Source organism: Melospiza melodia, chromosome 5, assembly GCF_035770615.1.
Source record: "Melospiza melodia melodia isolate bMelMel2 chromosome 5, bMelMel2.pri, whole genome shotgun sequence".
In the NCBI taxonomy this organism is placed as follows: Eukaryota; Metazoa; Chordata; class Aves; order Passeriformes; family Passerellidae; genus Melospiza; species Melospiza melodia.
The window spans coordinates 25010643-25038266 of record NC_086198.1 but is presented as its reverse complement, the minus strand read 5'-3'; the positions used below and the strand labels follow the sequence as shown (position 1 = coordinate 25038266).

At 43.8% G+C, this 27624-nt stretch overlaps 1 protein-coding gene across 3 annotated transcripts in view; it reads right to left on the bottom strand.

The window, feature by feature from the left end:
• Positions 1-23609, bottom strand: part of GPRIN3 (GPRIN family member 3) — a 34783-nt gene extending 11174 nt beyond the window's left edge. The window contains exon 1 of one of the 3 annotated variants that reach the window (XM_063156619.1): positions 23260-23609. The gene's annotated coding sequence lies outside the window, so the exon portion shown is untranslated. Of the gene's footprint in view, positions 1-21025; positions 21125-22796; positions 22881-23259 lie in introns of those variants that run through there. The other 2 variants (XM_063156620.1, XM_063156621.1) reach the window with 2 other exon arrangements.
• Between the last annotated feature and the right edge of the window lie 4015 nt (positions 23610-27624).

The following is a 27624-nucleotide window of genomic DNA, read 5'->3' as shown; positions in this document are numbered from 1 at the left end:
ACTACTCAGCAAACACAGTCAGAATAAATAAAGACTTCAGAGAAAATCTGTTTGGTTCTTCACTATACAAAACCTGGGCAAGGCAATCTGCATACAGGAGCATTGTCTTTTAACTCATACCCACTCAACAGGGCAGCGATTCCTAATTTTTCAATGAAATTAATTAGTTCTGGCTTGAATTCTGCATGAATTCTCCATATCTGTTTGGTGGCTCTTTCCTAGAATCACCTGAAACACACAGTTGAATGTCTGCCTCATATGGTAATTAAAAGAGATTTTGCTACCAGTCCTTGACATACAACATCAACAGAAGAAATTCCCCCCAGAAAACCTACCTGGACCTATTCTCTGATGTGGGATAACTGAGCACTGTCCAGACATTTTGCTCAACCCTTGCATGTGGGTTGGAGGATGGATCATTCTTCTGCCTGGAATGACTCTGCATATGAGTTCGTTAATGAGCATAAAGTTTCTATAAAGACTTTTTTGTCAAAGTCACGGGGATTATTTTCTAGACTGTCACTAAACCATCCTAATGACAGGAGCCAAAGGCACCAAAGTAGCCTAAATTAGCATGGTAACTTAAGAAAATATTCTGACTCAAGAATTAATAAAAATCAGAGAAAAGCCAATGAAAGAGAGCAGCATGGAAGCCCTACAGATTACAGAATTGGAAAGGCATTTGTATTATTGGAATCTCATTTATGATTATTGTCTCATTTTTATTATTTGAGTCCTGTTATATAGGAATGAAGGACAATGTTGGGACCTGTGGGCAATGCTACTCCGCTGCCAAGACATTGAGGATTCAAACAAACAAACAACATTGCCTGCAAGCAAATACTTAGGAAAAACAGAAGTACAAAACTCAGTAGAAGGCCAAAAAAACATGTCAAATCAAGACTGCTGATGAATATTTCAAGTCTTATATGCCAGATGTGGAACAATCATTCAAAATTTTCTTTTAACAGGAGGTGAAATTAGTATCTCTACAAAGGTCAAAATCACTTTTTAGTAATAAGAACACATTTGCTACACCAACAGAGCTCTCATCCTTATTCTTGCAGATCAAATTAGCCTGCCTGACTGTGTCATTCTCATCTCAACAAGGAATTGTTCTGGAGCTTTAGCAACAAGAGGTTTCTAACTTTGGCAGAGTCCATGTTTGGCTTAAATGGTCTGGGAGGGTCCCTGTGTGGCCAGCAGACCATCACAGACTCTTGTAACTGAGTAGGTCTTTTTCATGTGCTGTTAAAAAGTCCAAAATCCCTCAAATCCCAAGAAGTTTCCAGGCAACTTAATGCTGACAATGTAAAGAACACTTATCTATTTCAGTAACAACCAACCCCCAATAAAACGACACTGCAAATGTTAACAGTATAATGGTTCATATTATGGAGTGTTAGGTAAAACAAAATAACACACAGGCTAAATAAATGGTATTTGGGTTATGAAAGGCAGCAAGAAAAGAACCACAAGACTCAATAAAACTGTAGGATTTTTTTCCTCTTGCTTCTTATGAGAAGCTCAACAAAACCAGAAAGTCTTCATGTTTCATAACACAAATCAATAAATTTTCAGGAAATTCCTACATAAGATTCTGCCTTTCATTCCCTCTGGAAGAAATCTGAAAATCTGCAAAAGCACAAATAAGACTTCCAGCATCTCCACCCACCCTCAACCATAAAAAAACTAAAAATCAGCTCCCAAAGGAATCAAGCATCTCATCCCAATTCTGGATTCTCATCACCTTTCCACTCCTTGAGTCCTGTACTCTTTGAGCCCTTTCTTCAACCTTGTTTCTGCAAATGGAAGAGCTGAACACTTGTTCTTAATAGCTCTAATCTTACAAGATCTCTCAGATCATCACAAAAAAATCATTATATAGCCACATCGGTTAAGAACAGAGATAAACATCTGCTGAAGGGGGAATTCAGTCTCTGTTCTCATTTTCTGATCTGAGGAAAAAGACAATGGCTCACTTGAACTCATATCAGACCACTAAATACAAAGGAAATAAAGCACATTTCTTTAAAATTTAAACACACAAACATCCTTCTAATTCTGCAGCCAGTGGGGTTTTTTACCCTCTTTTCAATGTCAAAGGGTGTTTGTTATCTTGGGTTTCATGAAAAATTTGCTTTATGGGCCATTTTCTCCTAATTTTTTGTGGGATCAAAAAGACTGGCACTACAAATCAAAGACAGCACAAAACAAGGACACATTCATTAAAATCCCTAAGAGGTTGCCTGAAGAGGTAAGATATAAGATGCACAGCTTTCATCTTTCAGTGTGTTTTGGGATGCTGACAGGAGACAAATTCACTGTGATGACAGGGTGGTGGGGGATGCCCACAGACACCTTGCACACCTGTGATTCCCACCAGAGACAGGGCTGGCATTTCAAGCAGAGGGTGCTCCAAGTCCCAGTTCCCCTTCTACACCCCAGGAATGCAGATGTTATTGCAGGTCAGAGCTGCAGCCAAAGCAGGAACCTGTGCCAGAGACAGGCAGAGAGCTGGACAGCAGGAGCAACAAGTTCAGCACATAGGGCTGCAGCACCCTCTGTGCACACATTAAGCAAAGTTGTGGAAACCCAGGCCCAGGGTACTGGGAATATTTCTCTGTCTGCTCTGGGGTGCCCTGACCTTGACCCTCATCCATGCAGAAAGTTTCCTAGACTCCAGAACACACCAGAATCCACAAAAGTGTGAAATAGATTATAGAGAGTAGTGTAGGTGTATCACTCGGTGAGAAATTCATGTTTTGGGATTTTTAGTGTGTTGTGGATGGAAGCAAGATGGAGGGCACAGGGTTTCTTCTTCATACTTCTTCCTTCTTCATGGTTTGGGTGGCATTTTGTAATTGGGCAGAAAAGTCTGCATTACGGGCTCCTCAGGATCAGTTATTGGGTTAAAAATGGAAAATAATCTAGGTGTCAATTCTTAATTGGATAGTTTAGTCCTAAAAGACCTTGTAACAAGAGATTGTTGGCCATTTTGTGCCTTCTAATGAAAAGCTGCCAAACTCACAGTAGTGAGACTGTTTTACTGATAGAAAATAATAAACACCTGAGTCCAGACACAAGCTACTGTCTCAAGTGCCTTCAATCCAGACCCAGAAAAACCAACGACTGGTACTCCCACACAAAGTGGGTGATTGCACGTACACCACAACACCAAATCAGCCGGAACTACCAACTGAGCCACATGGACAGTCCTGAGGGGAGAAACCAGATCCCGCCAGGACTCCTCACCAGACCCCAGAGCTCCTCCTGCGGGATGCTGACACACAACCAGTGATGTCTATCAGGTTTGCTCAGAAAGGTGTCATGACACAATGAACAATGGAAATGGCAGAGGCACAAATGGGAAGTAAGTCCAAACACAAAACAGAGGCTCAGTGCTCGTCCTTGCTTTGTAATGGTAGTAAACTGAGGAAAATCATGTGAAAATCAAGGGCAAGATGCACTACCATTTTCAGCCAAAAATAGATGGCTGCCAATCAGCCTGACACCTACTGAAGATTTATCTAGCATATTTGTACACACTGAAGAAATGCATTTTTCTGGTTGTTGACTTCTCCCATCTTGCATCTCTCTGCCAGGTATAGTGGTTAATTCTGCAGAGTGCAGAGCATGGGAACTCCACTTTGGAAGGACAAAGCTCAGGTTAACCTGCTGCCCACAACCTACAGATGAGAAAATGTGTAAAGGCAGTCCTACAAATAGTACAGCAGCCTCTGGGACTAATACAAAGCAAAGCAAACTGCTTTGCACCTCCCTTCATTTCTTCCAGCTTCTGGCAAACCTTAAGCGCATCCTGCCAAGAGCCCTGAGCAGGACCTTGCCCCAACATTTCAAAGCAGTCCAGGGACACATGGGTACCTCAGCAGTCACTCAGGGACAGATGTGTGAGGATATCTGCAATTAGCTTTTAATAGGCAGGCACGGTAATAAAAACTGTGTGGTGATCAGCCATGATTCAGCTCTACTGTCCTGCTGGCAGTTACCCTACAATTAGAAAGATGTCCATCTAAAAGGAAATGCAGCTCTGCTCAGAGACAGGATGTTCCAGCCTGTGTCCCATCTGTTCCCTGTGGGCAGCACCCATCTTGCCCTGGCCAGGAGACAAGCAGCAACCCCCACATCCAGCTCTGGCACCTGCTGATGGGGCCCTGGCAGGAGCCCCTGCACTGTTAGCAGTGTTACGGTGCAACTCAGCCCCAAAAGCTGGGCTGCCCCTGCTGAAAATGTCATTGTCCTCTGGCCATGGCCACAGGCTGCTATGTGCTGTGGGTGTGCTGTGAGAGCATCTTGTTTGTGTGGGAGTAAGAATCAAGTGGGTATGGATTTACAGGTGCAACATGGTTTAGCAAAATTCTTCCACAATTCCAGAGAGAAAATGGGTTTGCCTTGCACTCCAACACTTAAAAGCAAGAAAAATCAGTATTTAGAAGTGATAGGAAACACAGTATCGAGAAGATGGCTAGAAGACAACATTTGGCAAAGAGATTGAAAATCCTGGTTTAAATTAAGAATTGTGATATCATCTGCTGCCATCGAAGTTTTGAGCCTTCAAAGTTCACTCCTTTCGCACAGATTAAAAGCCTTTTCCAGGAGAAGCTCAGATCCTCATGCTCCTAACTGCAGCCTCTAGAATCTCTCCAGAGAGCCTCACACATCATCAGAGGAGGGTGGCATGGCAAGGAACCACAGGAGGGTTGGATGAGAGCCTGAATGTCCATCTCCTTCTCCCATATCATCCTTCCCTCTGCTTCCCATCAGCTCACCCTCCCAAGCACGCTCCCTGGGGCAGCAGCAGGGGCTGCAAGGGCAGGCTCTCTCCCTGCACACCTCCTCCCAGGGCTACAGCACACAATGAAAAGGCTTTCTTCAGTGAGGCTACCATGTAAGCATGCAAAAGCCCCTGCTGAACCCTGGGCTTGCTGCAGAGCAGTGCAAAGAGCCCATCAGTCTTTCTCCTCCAAGGTGAAAGGGAAGGATAAATGGATTTATGAAAACAGCTAAATCAAACAACAGCTACACTGACCGGCAGCCAGCTGCAGCAGTTGCAAAAGCTACAGCTATATTCCTTCCTCCTATCCTGGCCACCCTGGAGGGGAGGCAACACGAGGGTAAAACCCACAAGGATATATCTTTTTTTGTTTAATTGCATATTATTATGTTTAGCCTGATTATTTATCAGCAGTTTTTTCTTATTGCAGTGGCTGACCCTGGAAGTAATTTTTAAGGAAAGGCAGCCTGACTTGAAGGATAAGCCATGTTTCAGGAGGAAGTCTGCATGCACACTCCTGACACATGCACATGGGAGGAAACCAACAACCTGCTGTCCTCATCAGGCAGGTGACTCCACTTCACACAGCTCACTGCCACTGCTGGTTTTTCTTCAGCTTACTATTGCTCAAAAACAAGGTGTGGTTTTTGAAGAATGTGAACAGGAGGGTCATAGGAACCTCTCAAACACCACTTTGTATTTGGTGTCAAAAGCAAAAAATTTCTAACAGCCAATGGGAATTTCGCTCCTTACCTATCCCGCTATCTTTCTGATAAAAGCATGGTGAAATCTAACCCCTCATTAATGCATGTTATGCAGCTGACTGCATTTGAATGTTAACAGCTGACAAACAAAAGCCCTTCATGAGCTTTTTGTGAGAGGAGTTTAGCAGTGACCAACAACAAATACATTTTTCCTACCCAGCAATGCCAACATGACTTCAAAAAGCAGAGTGATCATCTTTAGGGATGAAAGCATAATGCTGGCTTGTTGCCCATGCAATTCTTGCAGTTCTTCTTTGTTGCCCAGACAACTTGCAACAACCAGGATGATGTGGTTTACATGGACATTGATCCACTGGAAGCTAGACCAACACAAAAATCACATTTCTGTGGTCAGGAAAACATAACCACTGCTGAGTACGTGTGTCTTGGAAAGGGTGGCTTCTAGGGACAAAGGCTGTTATGCACTCCTAACATGCTTTCAGCTCCTCAAAAGGAACTTTCCAGAATTTCATTATGACATCCTTAAGAGCATTCCCCCCAGTGCACTGCATACAAACATTCATCTTGTGGCTGAAGCATCCACAGGAGCAGTTACCATCCTAGGTAATCAGGTCTGATTTACTTCTGAATAACTATATTATCAGAGCCCAGAGAAACGTATTGTAGCAGCACTTCTTATTTTAAAACCAACTTTGCAAGTAAAGAAATTCTGCCTTGGAAGAGCCGTCAGCAGGATCAATGTCTTTTGCACAAGGTAAAACCCAAAAAATTATAACATTTGCTTCTCATACACAGTATGAAAAAATTAAGTTCTCCTCATAGATCACATTATTTTAATGAAGATGCTGGGCTCAGTATTAGAGAGGGGAATAGATCTTTACATAACAGGCACCTGGCAAGGGACGTATCCATTGTCATTTACAGGCGTTATCCTAACAGAAAAGAACTCCTGCAAAAGGCATGTAATTAGAGAAGAAGGATGCAGTGCCTACCCAGTCATTACTGTAACAGAAATGTGCTCTACTGTGTGATTAACCTAAGAAAGGCACGATGATGATCTCACCATGTCTGCTCTTACCTCCTGGCTATCACAAAACACAGCTCATGTGAATAGAGAGGCTGGCAGCTGAAACAGCTATCACCGTGTTTTCTTTTTTTTTTTTTTGGTAAAAAAACCCAACAGTTAAAAATATCTTGCCTTCTTCCTGCTGCCACCTCAGCAGTTGCTTCCTGTTTTTTTCACATTGTCACTTTGCTCTGCTGCTGGCTGTCATTGACAGTAAGAGCAGCAAAATGAACAAAATAATCTCCTTAGCAAACTGCCTCCTGCTAAACACCTTCTCAAGAAACCCACGAGAGGAAGTGCCATGTGCTGGGCCACTTTTTGTCTGATGTATTCAGGCTCTGCAGGAAACCAAATGGTAGCAGGCTGGAGGCCTTTGGTGCTCAGGGATAAAATCTGAGCAATTCTGCAGTGTCTTTACAATGCTGGTAAATGCTCTTCTGAGGGCAATGACTCAGACCTGTGTGTCCAGCTAAGGACTCTAAGCTGCTCACCTCAGTCACTCAAGCTTATGATGTGACTTTACTGAGACCATTACATGAAAAGCTGCCATCCCAGCCTCAGCCTCTTCTTTTTCTTCACTTGAGGCTATATGCTTTATTAGGTTGAACTCTGACACTAGTGAAACTGGACCACACCTGCACCTCATTCATTATTTGTGTTATTGATGAAGAACTGCACATGGGATGTGAGGGAGCCAACACCTGTAATGTACTGCAGATAGCCAGTGAGACCCCTGTTCTTTATATCCAGAAAGGACGGAACAGCCTAACGTCGTACAGAGCACTACAGGTGGGTGGGTGATGGCTTCCAGTCACCTGACTCTAATGAAGGTCAATGCCAGATGGGAAAATGGTGGTAAAATATTACAACCATAAACCACTGCAGGTTTGCTTTGGTCTCCATCCACAGCTGACAGAAGGTGTTGAAAGATGCATCTGAGTAACCTCCCAGATGACAGTGACTGCCACTATGGCAGAGCTGATCAGGTAAAACTGAGAGAAACTGACTGCTCTGGCTCTTGGCTCAAGCAAAAGGCAGTTCTGGCACTGATACCTACTCAACTCCCAAACCTTGCATCACTAACTTTGGGTCCTGAAATTCACTATGTAGCCTGAGAGTTCTTTGGGACAAAGAGAGCCTCTCAAGTCTTCTCCATCCTACACTTAGATGTGCTTGAACAGAGAGACTGCAATGTTTCCTCCAGATGAAGCAGCCAACTCAGTCACCAAGTCGTTCTTTCAACACCTCCATCTTCCAACAGCAAAGAAAAACACCAACAGCTGAGCTGTATGATGGCTTATTTTAGGAACAACCCATTATTTGCAGTCTATCCCACAGGTGTTTGATGGCAATAACTTTTTAAAGTTGCCCTTGCAGGGAGCCCGGGGGTGTAAAAATCTCTTATGCTAACAATTGCAGGAACCATCCTCACTTCTGTTAGAATTGTTTCCTAACAATGGCTTATACAAAACATGTATTTTTAACCTTACATTCAATGTGCTTCTACCCTTCTAGCCCCAAGAAGGGAGGCTAAGGTATCCAACTGTCTGCCACATTTTATACTGTGATTTCAATATGATTTTCACAGGCTTAAAAATAATTACATTCTCTGCTTCTGAATTCTTAAAAAATCTCAGTGCTCTTAAAACAAATCCTTATTTAGTGTCTGACCTGGTAAGTCCCATCTCTGTTGGAACCAAACTAAGTCCAGGACCGCTTCCTCAAGACAGACAATATTTAAGAGGTAGCAGTGCAAAATCTGGAGACTAGTTGAATAAAACAGGCTGGAAACAGAGACACAGAAGGTGTTGTAAGCCAAAGCTTTGCCCACTGCAGTATGGCACAGCCATATCCATAACATGCTTATAGTCCAGTCCACACCCTGGAACTCTGCAAGGCTTACACCAGGCTAAAGTGACATCCCCACTCCTGCCAAAGGCTGGCATCTTCCAAGTCAGACTTCAAGATTTACATTGAGCCTATTGCTGGGCACACCTCTTCTCCTTATTTCTTCTGCATTTAGGACAAGGGGATTCACATTTATATTTATCAGGTGACTGAAGCAATGCATGCAGTGATGAAGGCACTGGTAGAAAACATTGACTTTGCCTTGAATAACTGTCCCTCAGGATGATTGCCAAATTGGTTAATGAGAATAATTAGCATTAATTAAAATGACAGCTCAAAGGAGTTATATCACATCTGAGCTCAACTGAGCTTCAGGTTTACTGGAGCTGGCTGCCTCAACCACCTGGCCAAGCCCAAAGCAGACACCCCCATGGGCAGTGAGACTGGCACTCACCTGGCAGCTTTCACTCCAGCTCACCTTCCAGCTTCTCACACTACACACTGCAAGCAAATCATGCCCCAGGCATTCAAAAAAAAAAAAAAAAAAAAAAAAGAGAAAAAATGATGTGGCACCCCCAAGGAATTTCTGAGTTTATCACCTAATGCCCAACACCTCCCATCAGGCTGCACGGCTTTTAGGAGCAGTTTTAGCTGCCCTTGCTCAAGCTGCCAGCATATTTAACCGGCAGATCTTAGAAGTGATCTAAGGTCAAGCTGTACCTTGCTAGAGCACAGCTGTGAGAGAGCAGGGCTGTGGGACAGCTTTGTCCTTGTTGCTAAGTCAGCTGGAGTGGAAGCTGGCAGGGTGTGAAAAAGGATCATTCACGGCTTAGGGTTTAATTACTGGACTCACATTGAACATCAATGCCCCATGCACAGAGGCACACTTGAAAGAGTGAGAAAACACATGGCAACCTTAGAGCCAGTATGAAAATCCAGACAAGATGGTTTATTTCCACACAGGACCTTCTTGAAGATAAGTACTAGATACTTCAACCAGTCATCTGACAGCTGTGAATGCACAGCAGCCTTCCGACCACAATTTATTTTTATTGACATCCTGTTTATGGATACAATTTGAATTACCACAAACTATGGATACTTACATGATTGAAGACAGACATACACATAAAATCTGATATATGCTAACAAAGACAGTCATCTAGCCTAATCTGGGTGATTAAAGATTGAAATTAAAGATGTTCAAAAGTGCTGAATAATCAGAAATACCAGTAAAGCCACTAGGATTCAAAAGTTGCTCAAAAAATATTTTTGAAAATACAATCTTTCTATTCCCATTCTTATTCAAGAAATGCCAGAAGGTTCTAACATACTCTGCCATTGTGCTGGTTGCTACATGTGAGCATAGAGATGCTAAGCAGAAAAGATACAGAGCAAAGGTAGGAACCTCTACTTTTTCTGCCTCTTCAATACAATCCAACACAGATGAAGATCACAGAGAAGGCTGTGCAACAGCCAGTGTCTAATGCCAGTGATTCAAGTACAGAACACCTTTCTTCTACATCTCATCATCTACTGCTAAAAGCTGTGCAATCATGAGCCCAGCAATTTGGGCTTTAGTGATCCACCTCTGCAACCTCACAGAAAAAAATATTCAAATGAGCTCCTTCCCTTCCTAGATTCAAGTCCTGAAGCTACAAAGAGGGAAAGAGACCTCTGCTAAACAAAAGGCAGAAAACAAAACAAGTGTACAGAATATGCTGCTGCTAGCAGTTGCAAAGGGAAAAACCAAACCCCAGGAAACCACCACCTTAAAGCTGAATAAGCAAAGGGTGTTACAGACCCAGGAAAAGTACTTGCACGTACTCCACCCAAGAAATGCACTTGCAACCACTGCAGATGCATAAGTGTTCATACAAGGAGGTAAGCACTTCTGGAAAGGGCTCTCTTACTGCTCTTGCTCTTCAGAAAGCTCAGGCAGGGCATGGGATCAGATGGGCTATGAACATATGACAAGAGAGAACAGGACATCCAGTGTAAACAGGGCAGCAGTCAATGAGATACAGAGCCAGCAACTCAATAATCTTTTCGTCTTCTTACAGATGAGCTGCTTCTCTTGCAGCGAGCAAGGCTGGCAATTCGTTCTGAAACACCTCTGTGGTGGTGTTTGCAGGGGTCTCGGGATGAGGGAAGGGACGAGGATCTGACTCCATGTTTCAGAAGGCTTGATTTATTATTTTATGATATATATTATATTAAAACTATACTAAAAGGATAGAAGAAAGGATTTCATCAGAAGGCTAGCTAAGAATAGAAAAGGAATGATAACAAAGGCTTGTGACCAGACAGCTGGACTGTGATTGGCCATTAATTAGAAACAACCACATGAGACCAATCACAGATCCACCTGTTGCATTCCACAGCAGCAGATAATCATTGTTTACGTTTTGTTCTTGAAGCCTCTCAGCTTCTCAAAAGAAAAAATCCTAAAGAAAGGATTTTTCATAAAATATATCTGTGACACACCTCTCCTATACACCTCTCCTAACAGCCTGTGTGCCAGAGCAAGAGAACTCAGAGCAGATCAAGAACAAATGGAATTAGTATGTGGACAGAGGCAGATTGTGTCAGAGGACCAAGTAATGCCAGGCTACAGAGCTGGAAACTAAGTGCAATTTATCAACGTGGCTGTCACTAAGGTGGGAAGCCTTGTCCTCCATCCCTGCTCAGCTGCTGGTCAGCACAGTCCAGGTAATTACTGTACCTTCATTTTCCTGATCTCAGCTCTCTTCACTCTGGTCCCTCATCTATTTATTGACAATCCTGAGCCACGGGTGTGGGCAGCCACAGGAAAACTGTTAGGTTTGTTTTACTCCAAGTCAAGAGGAGAAAAATATTTTTGCAAATGCAGACTGCCATGTGAGGTTGCTCGAGAGAGACAGATGTCTCATTAGCACTGCAGATGGGCTGAAAATCCCCCATCACCACTTCAAAACTCTCACCCTTTTCCTTTTCCAGAAGGACCAAAAATGTGTTCTTTTCCCCTCGTGTGGCAGCTTTGCCTTTATTTTAAGGGAGAAACTGCAACACCTAGAAATTCATTAGGCCCCTGGCCTTCTCTCTGGGCAGCAACTAGATGAAATGGCTCAGCTGTTGAATTTCAAGGTTAGCATGCCTAAGTTTCTCCCTCAAAACTAGAGTGTTAATGCTGACCTTTGGGAAAGACCAGCCTTCTCCCATATAAATTCGGTGACTTCATTCCATTTGTGAGGCTGACATACCTCTACAACTGTTGAGTAGGAAGGCAGGGGGAGATAAGGGGTGAAAGGGAGACCCACTCTTTCAGGAAAAAAATGAGGATGTGCAGAGGAAAGAAGTTGGTTGGTCCCTGTGATAAGAGAAATTCTTTGGCCCTCTGCCTCCTGGACCTAGGCTTGGATGCTCTTCCAGCACTGATTCCCCATCAGTCTCCTGCTGTGTGCTCCTTGCCAGACCATTTCACAGCTTCATATCACCCAAGGCCAGGAAACTGTTCACAAATGGTTATTTTAAAATTGTCTTTTGTACCATGCTATGGCATCCTTTTTGAAAGACAGTTTTAAGTATTTGTGATGTTGGCCATGTTCCTATCTCTTGCTGCCTCATGTTGCATGTTGAAGTTGAATAGTGTAAACATTGCTTTGTCTTTCTAAGCCTCTGATGAGCACTCTTCCTCATTTTCTGGGGTTTTCTTGGTAAAGTATCAGGTCTCTCTTTTAATGGTTGACCAACGTCAAACACAATTCAAAAGGCTGCTCTCTGATCATACAGAAAGTATTTTTTATATATATGGACATAGAAAAAAGAAACCAAAGCCAAAAAATCCACACCAAAAACCTTCAGACAAAAAACCCCAGGTAGACTTAACTAAAAAAAAAAGTGCCTATGCATAAGGGGGTAAAGCCCATTTTCCCAAAGACTGCCCTCTTTTCAGTCACTAACAGAAAATCCTCTCTCTAAACAGAATTAGTCATTAGGCATATATAACCAATTAACACTTTCAACAGTGAAGAATTTAAGATCAAGACTAGGTGACCTCAAGATATTGATCCCAGCTAAATTTTGGTCCTGGAGGTCAGCTCAGAAGCCCATGAATGAAATTCCCCATGCAATACAGAAATGTTGATCCCACATTAATTCAAAGGGCAATGTATGTTTTCATGTGCATTTCTTCTTCAAAATGCTCTCCAAATGTAAGCCAGCAGGTTTACCCCAAAACACATTTAACTGTGTCTTTAACTCTACAGTGCAAAAGAGTCACCATATGGTCTACTAGAAAACAGACACTTTTCATTCATCTCTACCTCATCTGCCCTACATTCATTATGAATCAGCCATCTAAGACAGGAGGACTGAAAGGATGATGTGGTTTGGCTTCCTGTCAGAACGGCAACTATGGTATTTGGAACAATTTCATATTAATTTAGTACCTCTGGTTAGGTACCTCTGGTAAAAGGCCAGATTCACCTCCTGTAAACGACAAAGGAATTACAGCCTTTAACTGCAAGGTCAAATTTCACCCATCTAATTAAGTTTCCTGCTCTGAGCAGCATGTTAGCTACTGACTTTGACATGATTTTTACAATAACAGGTGTGGCTCTGATTGCCAACTGGTTGAACTTGTGTGGTCATTAAAGACTAATTTTGATTGCTGAAGTCAAGATTATAGATCACATTGAAAAAGAAGAAGGGGTTCAACAGACAAATGAGACAGAATGAGACAAACTGAAGCTGAGTAGGTGGCATTCATTAGTCACTAGAAGGCAGGCTCTGCTCCTGGAGGAACCACCACCACATGAATTGTCCTGGAGCATCCACACAGACGGAACTGATGAGTAACAGCAAATAACACCTCTTACAGAGCTCCGTTCTCGGGATCAAAATATTACAGGCATAATGTAATTGAAGCTCGCTTTCCTGGTACATACTTAAGGAAACTATTATTAGCTTTGATGTCCTTTTACTTAATTTTCCTCTCCTAAGGCTTTTTAAGGAATGGCTCAGACATTGTGTGGGTTCTCTCCCTGTCATCTCCATGTTTGAGCTGGCTGCTGGTAGGAAGGTCTGCTCATATTCCTGCAGGCATGCCAATCTGGATACAACAAACACATACAAATAGTCCGCCATGCAAGAATCTAGAGGAAAAAAATTAGGAAAAAAACCAAACCAAAACCCAACCCCAAACAAACAACAAAAAAAAAACCACCCCAAAACCCCAGGGTACTATCTCATGAATAGATTCAGTCCACTCATGTTCTTATTAAGGAGCAAGTGTGAGTGTGCTCATTGTCCATCTCTTTGGCAAGCATCCTGCTACCTTTGTGTCCCCTCCAGCATGGAAAACTAACTCTAAAATAGGTCATTTTATTATGAAAATTTGTTTTCCAAGCAGTATTCCCTTGAGGCCCTACATATTATGAGCATCTTTTGAACTGGATAAATACTGTTCTCCTATTTCCCAATATCAACTCACATGTTTATGTGATAATGGCCAAGCATGGTCCAGCTGGAAGCAATTCTCAAATAGACCATTTAATAGAAGAGTATTTCTGAGGGAAAGCTCCCAGGCTTTATGATAGGGTATTATGTGCTTTTATTGCACTGTGGCCCCATGACTTGAGCTTTGAATTGCTCCTTAAGTTAATGCATACCCCAAACCTGAGAGGAAGTAAAAATCCCTTTTCTCACCAAAGAAAAGACCATCTCTGAGTTTCTTTGCCTGCTATATGCAGGAGGAAACTACTTGTCCCTTCCCCTTCCTAGGCATCAAGTTAATTGAGACTCAAAACAATCAATAAAGGCTGGATTAATTCCTGAGTGCCAAAAGCACACGCAGCTAAATTAATGAAGCTAATCCTTTTGTAGTACCCATTAGTTAAAACTCCTCTGCAGCTCCTGATGCAGCTTGCTTGACTTCTCAGGAAATGAATGAACCACTATCCTTCCTCAGTCGTAGTTCACAGTGCATCCTCATGCATTTTTAGCACCACCAGCACACGGCCAAAACCATGGGCTGAATTCAGCTGATGAGCCCTGTGTTCTCAGGCACAGATTCTGCACAGCCCCAACCTGAAGCCACCACATGGAGTGACAGCTTCCAAGTCTAAGCAGCTCTTAGCTGAGGTAGGTGAAAGCACATTTGCAGTTACCAATGCTCTCACCTATGGCATGAACAGCTTTATTTGAAGAATGGGGCAGCAGGCAGGGACCTGAAAGCCTGGTCACTTTATTCTGCCATGCCATGCACTTGAGGTTCCTCCTTAAAACCCCTCTTACCCTTTCTGTGAAAATGCCTTTCGTGCTGCAACTAAGAACTGTCAAATGTCACCACAGCTGACTTTGTAGATGGGATACCTGTCCCTATTGACAGATGGAAACTGATGCTATTTCATGGAGTACTGAAAAACAGCATATCTTGTAAGGCTGCTGCTTAGCTTGGGCAGAAATCTCAGTCCTCAAACTCATGCAAACCTTCATAGCCTCTTCTAACAGCTTTTAACAGATACTCCCTAACTATTAACCTCAAGGGAAAGATTAACATTTTTATTGTAATTAACATGGAGAGGCTGTGGTGTGCAGCAGTATTACAGAAAGTTCTGAAATGCCAGCCTTTTGGAGTGGAATAATTCTGTCATCTTGTTTCCACACAGTCCTTCTCAAGACTATCATCTTTCTGACAAGTATTTTATCACTATTACTTCTATCCTAACTACACTCCCCAGCATGCTTATTTTATTCCATAATTTTCTTAATGAGTCATCTCAACCTTAATCTTTCAATTGTGTGAAGTTTTTCATGAAACTGATAGTGCAGAGGGAGGAGAGTGACTGTAAGGAAAGTGACCCTTTAGTTTGTTAAACACTGAAGTGTAATCATCCTTCAGCATTTCCTAGCCAGACTGTTGGGGAGGATGAAACAAGAAAGCCTTTTAAATATGACTGCCTGGCAAAAGATTTTGAGAACATAGAAACTATAAGTGAGATTGAAATGAAAGCAATCTTTGAGATACCTTAGTTGTGACCAGTTGAATGTAATTCCCCCTGGAGGAAACAATTCCCTCTGCGAGCAGGCAGGCCTAATAGTCAGAGCAGGCCTTGCAGCTTGGCAGATGGGGCCCAAAGAATAAGATTTAGGGTTTAACATATAAACATAGTATGGTAATGTAGTGATTCCTATAGGTTGTGTGGAAATGTTATAAGATACGCATGCTGTAGTAGATTGGTTAATGAGAATCTGCATATTCACACTTAAGATGATTTATTGTATTGTAAAGGGAGCTTTGCTCTCTTTTTGCTCTCTCTTTTAGACGCTCTCTTATCTCTCTTCTCCCTTATCTTTTTGCTCACTCTCGCGCTCCTCTTCGTGCCCTTTTCTTTCTTTGTCTCTTTGTCTTCCCTCTGCACTTCTTCACCCCCTCCTTTCTACAAGCTCTCCGCACTTAAACCTTTGCCGTTGACTCTCTTACACTTTGGGCCTCTCTTCTCTCGGGCCTGCTCTGAGCTGCGGCTGGCAGCTCGCAACAGGGCCCTGCACCCACGCCCTCTGCACTAAACTACAAGTTACACGGCTTGGCTTCAAAGAGATCTCGTCTCCATCCGTCCCTACCGTGCATCACCCCCGTCGCTCCTACATAAGACCTCAGCAGCCAGACTGCTTCCAGGAGAGCTGAGCTGGGGAGATTTAGGCGACTTTTACACCTCTCCACTTTCTGAAGCTGGGACCTGGTGATACCTGACTCATTCCTCAGTGCCCAAAGGCCCTGGAAGCTTCTCTGAACTGCAGCTCCAGCAGTCTAAGAAAAACAGAGACTGGCTAAAATGCAACAGGGCCCTGTCCACATCACCTTCTTTGCTGGAAAATTTCTTGCTTGCTTTGTTATACCAACTTCACAGACTTAACCTGTTATTTGACCCTGTTTTTAGCAAAACTCCACAGAGTCCTGGGGCCTCTGGAAGGGAAGGGACTGTTCTCTGGGCACTCAGCAGACACACTACTTTCTGGATTAAGATCTCACTGGCAATACATTGAAAGTAAACCACTAGTCCTTGCACTTCAAAACATTTTAACAGTTTCTTTACTAAGACAAAATGACTGCCCACAAATAGAAAATAACTTTCAGCCAGGCTGGCTCTAGGTTAAGGGACTCTACTCACCCCAAAACTGGCAAACATCAAATTTCCTTGACCAGAGAAACCACGTGCCAGCTCTACTTGCTACCAAGAGGAACACTCATCTCTTCCCAAAACCATGAAAAAGCAGATTAGTAAGCAGGCTACTGTTCTTTTCCTTCTCTGTTTCACCCAGGAAAGGAAAAATCCATCCATCTGAAAATTATGCCTAACCACATATTTTTTTTCCCACATAGATGTTCATGAATTGACTCCTGTTTATGCAAATTTAAGGTAAACATCAGATCCTTTGTTATCTCAAACTGGAAATTCCCACTCTTTCCATGATAACATCTTGCCTGATTTTCTCAGCTTTCTAGTGATTATTTCATGCATGTAAAGAGGGGTCCTGGAGTAACCAGAAAATTCCTGAATTAATTCTCCACTGACTCCACTGTCATCATTTGGGATGAGCCATTGCTTTTTATAGTATCTTTTTCAGATTAGTCATAATGTAGCATAGTATTCAAGGCCTCTGTTTCAATCTGTTGGGTTTTTGCATGAAGAATATTAAAAATAATTGCACATCTTTTTGTTTTGTTTTGCCTTTTTTCTTGTTTGACTTCCCTTTTAAAAACTGAACTTTGTTTGGCATCACTGGGAAAAAGATTTTCACCATTAGAATGCAGTCTGGGATTCCAACTGCAGTAGCCAATATTTGTTCAATGTTCTCCAAAAGAAGTAGGAAGGCACATGTGCATATAGAAAGCCATCCTGTTCATCCAGATAAAAATGCCAATTGGTGATAATTGCATGATGACTTTGAAGAGCTGACAGTATTAATTATCATCACTGAACTACAGGAGAATCTCAGGATAGAGGTGTCACTGTGAGAATTCAGGCAAACATTGATTACTTCTCAATATTTTTAGAAACACCTTGTCCATTTAGCAGGGAAAAAAAAAACCAAAAAAAAAACCAACAAACCAAAAACAAAACAGAAAAAGGGAAAATAAGTTAGAGATGTCTTTCCAAAGCTGAATGTTTGGTCACTATGTTCTGCTTATATTTGGTGTATGTTTTTTTCAGCAAGTAAGAGTAGTCCTGTTGCAGGCTCTCTTTCCTGCAGTAGTCCCTTCAGTCCTGCCCTATGCTTTAGTCCATGGCTGTAGCTAACTGGAGCACTAACATAACTCTTGCCAGAATCATCCAGACTGCCAAAGCTTCAGGGAACACTGATCTTCACCAGCTTGTGTGTGCATTAATGCACAGGCACACAAATGGGAAGGGGGTGTGTTATTACCATGTAACCACAATCAATCCACAGATGATATAAATGGTTTTCAACTTAGCAATGCTGCTGCTTCCTGGATCAGGAGGTCACCAGACCACAGTGAAGATTCCTGTCTAGCAATGTGCTTCATATCTGTTTTATCATAGTTGAATTTGACTGTGAGGGTTGCCTGAGAGAGAGATGATAAATATCTCAGAACACATACTTCTTGTGATCCTCTTCTAAAAAACTTCTCCGCCACTCCCTCAGCATAATATTTCTTCTCCAAAGCTAGACAACAGTGATATAAATGAGATTGGAAAATGAATTGTAACCACTTGCCAAGCGATACAAGCTTTCAGCCTCAGCTCAGAACTGGTCTCCTCTATGTTAGCCACAAACACCAGCAGCATGTGGCAATGCTGATAGCAAAGATACCAACAATTTAATAGAGCACTGGGTTGTCTCTGTCCCCCTTGATTAACTCCTCACTCTTCTAAAAGAACTACTGTCAGAGGGAGGAAATAAGCAAGCTCAGCTGTTCTACTAATGTATAATAAGTACAGTAAAACAATCAGTAGCAGTAGCACGTGTTGCTAACAACTACCCTCGGAGATATCATAGACACGGACACTTTTTCCTGGATAATTGAATAGATACTGTATCTTCCTGGATGTTTGGCTGAAGCTGGCTGTGGTAATAGCTTCCATACCTGCCACCAAGCTTTCTTACACAGGATCACAGTTTTAGAGGCATGGGGGAGAATTTAGAGGCATGGGGGAGATGAGGGGAAAGAATTTAATCCGCCCTCTGTGAACACACCTATAGCACTCTTTTACCACAATGCATGGTAATATTTGTCATTGTTGGCATTCTTCCCTCCACTTAATTATTCTCATCAAGTGCACCACTTGTGCACTTGTCCACTGCTGACAGAGGACAAATAGGTGCAAAATGCTATTATGCTGGTTCCCAGTCATTCCTACTCCAGTGCCCACCTTTTTCTTTGCCTTTCTCCCCCTGCACAGCCTGCAGGGAGTTGCAGGTGTTGGCACTGCATTTTCTTCCCTATTTACTCAGCAGCATGCTGACACCTCAACCCTCCAGGACCTGCTGCCAATCTACAAATGTGAGCTCCTAGCCACAGACTCCCAAGAGACAAATAACTCGATGTTAATAAGTAACTGATCATGTGTGATTAAATTTTTAATCAGCACCAGTCTTTGTTCCTATAGAACTGTTACTGAGTTCAAAGTCCATATATATAATAAAAGATATATATATATATCTTTCTATTTTTACTATTTGCAAAAGTAAACTGTATTTACATATACTTTCAAAAACTTTTCCTATAAGACAGTAATTTAATTTCATTCAGAATATGTCCAGAACTTGTTTTCCCCTAGTAAAATTATCCATCTTTTTTTTTTTGTTCTGACTCTCAAGTAGGTGATGTTTACCTAAATTAGGTAACATCAGGTCTTAATCCAGGATTGCTCCTAAATCCACAAAGGCAGCAGATTCAGCCTGTATCATAACTCTGCTTTCAGTGTGGGAGTTATAAATTAAGAAGTGATGTGCTGCTAGGAGCATAATTCTCAGTTAGGAAATTTTGTTCTGCCTGTAGCTGTGAGACTACGAGCAGATTGCTGGTACTCCCACAGCAGTGAGCATTTCACAAACTGGAGGCAGGATGTTGTTCCCCTTAGCTTTGCCTGAGTCTGACAGAGGGAGTTTATGGTATTAAAAATAACAGTGTCAGTAACAGTTTTGGGACCCAAATCTGACAAATTTTACCACTGCCATAGTATCTTGCTAGTGAAATCTGTCCAACCTAGTGCTCTCAGTCTTCAGCAAGCCTCAAAAATACCATCTTCTGTCTGTTTACAATTAATTAACAGCCTGTAGAATTAATTACCAGCCACTATTCTTAATGCTGGGCTTCATAATTAAGAAATGTGTAATTTTTGGGACCAGCCACCCCAAGGAAACACACACAATATTATTCTGATTGCAAAGGGAGTTGGAGAAAAGGTGCAACCATGAGAAAGGAAAGCATATGTTGAAAAAACTCAGAGATATTATCCCAACCTGGGGGACAGAAGGGGAGTTTGAATGGGTGAGGGAAAGATACCTCTCAGGTAGCAACATTTCAGAATTTCATATTGGGGAGATATAGAATTGGACAAACACTTGAGAAACAATTCTTAAGATGCTTACACCAGCCTGTAGAAAATTCAGCAGAATTCTGGAGCTCCATTCAATCAGATGTGATAACTGAGCTCTGTGATGATCTTTCAGACTGTTTATATTTAGTGCACCACTGTGTATACTTCATGAAATCTTATGAATAGGCATTTTCTGAGACTTGTAATAAAAAAAATGTTCATGAAATCTCAATAACACTCTTTGTCCTGACATTTAAGTTGTTACACAGTCAGAATGTCCTGTTCTTAATTTTAACACTTTGAAGACAACTAGGTCATTCTAAAGGCTGAAACCTGCTATCATTATTTGTGCAAACAAACCTTACTCACAGGCATCATCACATCACTTACTCCATGGGATGGTCTGCATGTAAAGACCTTTAATTTCCAGACCTCTTACACCACCTTCCCTCCCTCACTGTGTATTAAGCTCAAAGACAGGGCAAGTGAAGGTGGTTACAAACACATAACCCCCAAACAAAAAATAAAAACTACCTCAACCCTAACAAAAAAATTAATTTCAAAGAACTTTGTTTTGTACCATCTCCCACAGAAGGTGCCTTCAGACTATTCAATCTCATCATTTTGTTGAGATTCAAGATGCTACTTATGTGTTGCTGGAAAAAATGACAATATTCTGCCAAAGCCACCTAACCTCTTGCCCATACTCTCAGATATTGTGCTTTCTAGAGAGCTGTAGTCCAGGCTTAAGCACACTTCAGAGCAAGTAAAACTCACGACGTTCAGGTTAAAGACTCTCAAAATAATGACACTGTGTATGTCAGCCAGGGGTGGGATTTACAGCTCTTTAAGACAGGAAAGCAATTCTCTCTTTCTCTCATCAACACTTGGAGGCACAGCCGAACAAAAGCAGTTACAAAAGCAATTCACTGTAATGGGTACTCTCAGTTTGCAGTTTATACATTACTCAGTGTAACTTCGTAGTACCTTTTACTCCAAGAGACCTTAAACTTATTTGAAGTTGGCTGGGTAGAAGACAGACCTTTAGGAGGGAGATCCTGGGAAAAGAAGCCCTTCTGACTTCTAGAGGACACCAGAGCTCTTTTGTGATTCCTGAGCTGCAGACTCCACAGAAGTGAGGTGAACTGAGGAGGGAAAAATCTCTAATATAGGCAAATCCAAAGGTATAAATGTAGCAATATTTAATTCAAATGCTCCTGACAACCAGCTTCTGAGAAAACCTTGGCTTCCAAAGAAGTGCAGAGATCACTGCCTGTAACTAATGGAACAGAAGTTCCCACCGTGTAGCCGTGGGAAAGAAAAGTTTGTACCACTGGGTGAATAGACAGGGGAATACTGAGCACGAGGTTATTATCTCCACACGTGACATTAACGAGGGCCTTCCTGGAACCCTGCTGCTGTGCAGCACCGGAGGATGCTGGTGCAGGCTCACAGAACAGCAGTCCAGACATTTCTCCTGGGGAGCATCTGCATTCCAGGGAGAGACCAAGGGAGTCAGGTCTATTTATCTCATCAGAGACAATGCTAAGTGGCTATTTAATTACTGCCCTTAAATACTTGAGCAGAGAGAGATGATCTGAAACTAGATAGCTATTTAATCTGACAGGCAAAACATTACAAGATCTAGTAGCTGGAAGATGAAGTCAGAAAAGTTCAAAGGGGAAAAGAGATGCAAACGTTTAACAAAGTGATTAAAAATTGGAGCCAATTATCCAGGAATGTAGTCAATTCCATCGTTAGAAGTCATTTAATCAAGACTGTTTGAAGAGGCTGGTGGGCCAGACATTGGAACCACTGGGGAATAGTCTCTGCTTTATATTATGGAAGAGGTTAGGCTATGGGACCATAGTAATGTCTTACGATAAAAAACCCGCCACTAGCATTATTATCTTCCTTGACAAAAAAAAAGGATGAAGGAATAAAGCATTAATGAAGCCAAGGCCTGTATGGGGCACAGAACACAAGCTGAATGTAGACAACACAAAGCCACAGACCAGGAGCTGACATCATCACTAGTTTTACCACCAACTACAGCAAGAGAAAGAAAAGGCCGTGAGGGATTCGTGCCCAGCCCCAACGCCCTGAGCCAGGCAAGGGACATCACCGGGCCAGTCCTCACGGCGCGATGCTCCCTGACCGTGACACCCCAGCCCGCAACCCCCGCGGACCCTCCTGCTCTCGGCCGAGAGCCGCCTCACCACCACGGTCTGGGAGCCGCGGGCTCCTCTGACAAGCACCCGGGGGTACCGAGCCCACCCTCACCGCCCTGCTTCGGCCCGGGGGCGCCCCTTGTCCCCGATCCGCGCTCCGGGCGGCGGCCGGGGTCACCCCGCGCCTCCGGGGCATCCTCCGCGCTCCTGCGGCACCGCGGGCTCGTTGCCGTGGCGACCGCGCCGCGCATCCCCCGGCCCGTCCCGGCGGCGGGGGGCATCTCAGCAATATTCCCGCCACCTTTTTATTTCTTTGCTTAAGTTTTCCGCACTCCCGGACCATGTCCCAGCCCAAGTCGCTTCCAAGCACGGGTAGAAACGAGCAGAGGATGAGACAGGCGCCCTCGGGGCCGGCCCGGCCGCTCCCACCCGCGGGTGCCCGCTCGGCGGGGCGGCCGCAGCCCCATTGCCTCGGAGCGGGGCACGGCTGGGCTCGGCTCCCCGGGCACGGCTCGGCCCCTCGGCAGGGCGAGGCACGCCCGCCTCGCCCCGGCACCTGCCCGCACACCCAGCCCGCTGCTCTCCGGTGTGTGCGGGCCGTGCAGGTGCCCTGCCAGCCCGCTCCGCTCTCCCGCCCCTTACCTCCGCGGCGGCGCCGGGGGAGCCGCGGGCACGCCGCCGCCGCGGGCAGGGATGACCTTGCGGAGAAATCCATCATCCGGGCAGGAAAACAAGCCGCTCCTCGGGCTGTGCGGCGGCGGGAGGAGCGCGGCAGGCAGGCAGGCAGGCAGGGAGGAGGGCTCCGCTTGGGCGGGGGCAGGACGGAGGTGATCCGTGCCGCCGCCGCCGAGGGGCACGGGCAGCGCGGGCAGCTCGGGCTCCGCCGCCGCCCGCGGAGCTGCGGCTCCGGCCGGCTCGGGGGGCGGGAGCGGCGGGGCTGCGGCGCCGGGCCGGGCTGGGCTCCCCCCGCGGCCGCAGCGGAGCGGGGCAGCTCCCGGGCCCCGCCGGCGAGCAGCGACCGCAGCGACGGCAGCCCCGGAGCGCCGGCCCCGCAGCCCGCCCCGAGCCCGCCCGAAGCGCACGCAGGGCGCGGACACACACGTACCTGCTGCCAGGGAGACATTTCCCGCTGGCGCCAGCCCCACCCCGGGCCTCTCCTGGCTCTGATAGCGCGGGAGCTGGCGGCTCCTGTCCTCCATCAGGGCTGAGCAGGGTCCCTGGCAGCCCCCCGGGAGCCGGTCTGTATTGCCACCTCTTCTAGCCGGCTTCTCTCCGGCTCCTAAGCCAAAACTGAGCTGCTTCACGGCAGCAGAGCCAGGAGCTGACACCTCACACCCGGCAGCTCCATCCACCTGTGCCAGCCGTGCATTGTGCGCGGCAGCCCGGCAGCAGCTCCCGAGCTCTCTGCTCGCGGGTGGAGGCACAGGTTAGCGCCGGGAATCGCAGCGCATGCAAATACGCTCCGGCTCCTGTCACGCTTTCAGTTTGGGTGGTTGTTTTTGATAGGCAGATGTGGCTTCCTGTGTGAAGCACTGCCCTGTTTGCCTGGGGAAAAAAAAAATAAAATAGTGGAGTCAAGCGAAAAAGAGGTTTTGGTTTGGAAGTCTTAATTATCCGGAAATCTTTGATCTAATTTCGGTTTATTCCCACCACAGTGGAATTTTATCTCTCTCTGCTGCAATCACAGGAAATGGTTCTGCAGTGCCCAGAGACTCAAGTCAAGTACAGGTTTTCAACCGAGAAGGTTTTCACTCTTCTGCAATCCTTTAGGGATGAATAGGAGCAGGATTTAAAAAAATAACAAAAACAAGCCAAAACTGTAGGACAAGCTGTGAAGAGAGCTCTGTTGCAATATGAAAAAAAAGAGAACAGGGTATCTAAAAAATAATTTTTATGCCTAAACATTGTAGGCATAAGTGAATCATATTCCCTTGATCCTTATGAATGGACCCATATTTTATTTACTGCTTTAACAAACACCCTCCACCTCAGTTATTGATCCTAAATCTCCTTGACTCAAAAGTGATCATGAAAAACACCTTATATTTCCTACCATAGCAAATATAATTTCTTTCCCCACAGCAGCCACTGAGATCAGCTTATATTTGTGTAGTAGCCATTCCTGAATGTGTCTTTCTGACAGCTATTTAAGCATGAAAAATTCAAGAGATGTTTTCAATGTTCACCTACAATAACTACTTTTTCCCATATGCCAAAGCCAATCCAGCAATGCTCTTAAAAGCCTGAACAGCCCAAGCATCCATCACTGGAAGGAGATTGGAGAGAGCATCACACTTTATCAGGAAAAGATTTACAACACTAGCACATCCAAGGCTTCCCAGTAGCTCTTCTTTAGTTTGTTCTCTTTGCAATTTTGTTACTTTTTTTGGTCTGGAGGGCTGAATAAAGCCTGGTCCTCCCTGTGCCCACATCTGAATGAGGAATACAAGGTCAGCTTGGCAAACTGAGTCAGTGTTCAACTCCTCTTCATTATTCTGCTAAATGAACTATTTTTAAAGAAACATTGCCAAACTTCCTAGAATTAATCCTCCTGCCATTAACATTACTAAAGGGGAACTTCCCTTTTTTTGATAAAGAAGGAAAAAGGCTGGATGATGCAATTTCCTTTTGTCAGCAATCACACTTTTATGAGGAGATAGCTGTCAGCACTTACAGGCCTTGCAGCTGCAAGGACTTTGTGGGACCTCACAGGCTACTCAGCAGGGGGAAAATTACAATTAGTCTTGTTTTCATAAACCTTCCTAAGCATGAGGCTCCTTATCTGGAATCCTGAGAGACCTTTCTGTTGACAATTCAGCCTTGAAAGTCACAGAAAGAAGAGTTATATGCATTCAGCTGGAAAGACTAGGGAGCTTTTCTATGGGCTGTTGTGTCTGAAACAACTTCAGAGCATGTGGAGGACTCAGTCCCAGAACCTGTGGGAAATTGGCATTCTGAGGCAAAAAAGAGAGGAAATGGGACCTTTTTTCTTCAAGTCCCTGCATGCTCATTCACCTCATAACTAGTGTCCATGTGTTTTCCTGCTGAGTTCAGATAAACCTTTCTTCTGTCTGTGAAGAGGTGTTACAGAGACTCAGGTCGTTGCAGAAGCTGATTGAGATGATGCACTTTGGGCATGGCCTCTTTGTTTATGAATTCTCTCATACCTGTTTTTTCCCCTTTACTCTTCCCTGAACCACAGTCTGCCATGTAATGGCTTCATTTGGTACATTAGGCAATATTGGTTTGAAAGACCTCTAAAGGATTTTCTAAACCCTGTGATGAGTTCTGCAGTCTGCTAGCCACTGTTCCCATTGTCAAGAAAAGTCATCACATCTCACCACATCAGTGTGTCACCATATCAATGCAAACTAAAGATTTAGATAATTCTGATTTATTTATCTGAATGTTTAACTGCCTTAATCACCTGTGAGTCATGGCCAATTTGCTACTACTTATCCATCCTTTTTTCTGCTTCAATCTCCAGCTATTGAGTTTATTCTGACTTTTTGTAGGTCTCAATGCAAAAAAGTGTTCATACTGAGGACAGCACATAGATGGCTGCTTAGCTTTAGGCATTGCACTTAGAACTTTAAATAAAGTCAACCTGCTTAAAATTAAGTGTGTGCATAGATCTCAATAATAATGAGAATAATAAAGAATGCAACCTCTTTAACTTACTAGTATTGTCTGAGGTGGAAGCATAAATGTAACTGCAGAGGCTTTATATTTTGATATGTGTTAGACCAGAGCTCAAGGCAACAGGAGCCTGGGTGTTTATGAGCTGTCACAGTCCAATTAGCCATCAGAATGACAGCCACACTTCTGCAGTGCCCTTGACTCCTGTAGTGTATTTTAAAATCTCATCTTCAAAGTTTATCACTGTCGGGCTAAAAGAAATTCCTTACTGCAGCTCAAAAAATTTCCTTACTGTAGCTGAAAAAAAAATTAGATGTGATGATTTATCAAAATGAATAGTGGTATCACATGTTGAGAAGATGAGCATTTGGCCTAAACTAGTGTGGCTTCATTGACTTCAGTAGTGCTAGGCAAATTTGCATTGGTGGGGATTGGGCCTGTTGTTATTGCACTGCTTCTACCATATTTCTTAACATTATTTGATGAGTTTTGATGACATTAATAACAAATTTAAGTTGTGTGGAAGCCTCTATTTTAATGCAGTATCTTTCATGTCTTCTTTAGGAAAAGGAGTTAAGAATACTTCAAAAAGTAAAAAGAAGCATAACTTTTCCCCAACAAGACTTCAGTTCAAGGTAGAGCTGAAAAGGGCAATGAAGAGCAAATTTGTGCTGAATACAGTCATTTAACATTTATGCTTTCATGAAGACACTCACAACTTTACTTTCCATTAGTGTGAAAAACAAGTTGAATGGCTGGGTGAATATGTTTATTTGGGACCAGGAGCTGAGCCAAAGAAGGTGCAGGTCCTCTGGTGTGATAGCTGCAGTTGACAGCTGTATCATTAGAGACAAATGCATCAAGAAAAAACACCCTACCACACACAGGGGGATGTGGTGCATGTGTTCTGTGATCATGCACTTTCTGTCTGACCAGCAGGGCAGAGTAAATACTCATTCCTGGTATTACACAGCATCTCCCTTTACCTCTCACACACCTAATGGGCTGTGCCAGGCACCTCACAAATGGATGCACTGTTTGGCCACATAATAACTCTCCTGGATCATTAGACTGGGACTGGTAGTACAGTTTATGGCTAGAAATAATAGATTCTGCTGGTCATATTTAAGAATGTTTCCTGTAAACATTTTGGTCTTTATAAGAATAATAATAGAAGGGATATAAAGAAAACCGCATTGAACAAATAGTATGCCACTGTAGGGAGCACAATATTTGGGATGTTTTTTACAGTGGTCCTAAACCCCTCTCCATCCATGAGCTTACTGCTGTACCTCTGGCACTTATGTCAAATTTCAGTGAAAAATGTGTAAGCATGTGAATTTCTACAGCGTTGTGAAAATGTTTTTGCATCTTGCCATGCACCTCTTGACAGCTTTTGCTTCTGTCTGAGCTGTGAAGGTCCTCATGGGGAACTTCAACCACCCCAACATATGCAGGAGGGACAGCACAGTAGGACACAGGCAATCCTGAAGGTCCTTGGGGTACATCAGCTTCTTCATCCAAGTGACAGAGGAGCAGAGGAGAGGTGCTCATGCACCTCCTGCTCACCAGCAAGGAGGGGCACACTGGAAATGTGAGGCTTAAAGGCAGCAGTGACAGTGAGATGGTGGAGTTTGGGGTCCTGGAAGGAGGTGGGAGAGTAAAAAAAGCAAGTTCACAACCCTGTACAGCAAATTTTGGCCTTTCCAAAGGGTAGAGTCCCATGGAATAAAGCCCTAGAGGAAAGAGTGGTCCAAGAAAGCTGGTTAATATTCAAGCATCACCTCCTCCAAGCTCAGGAGCAATCAATCCCAATGGGGAGGAAGGCAGG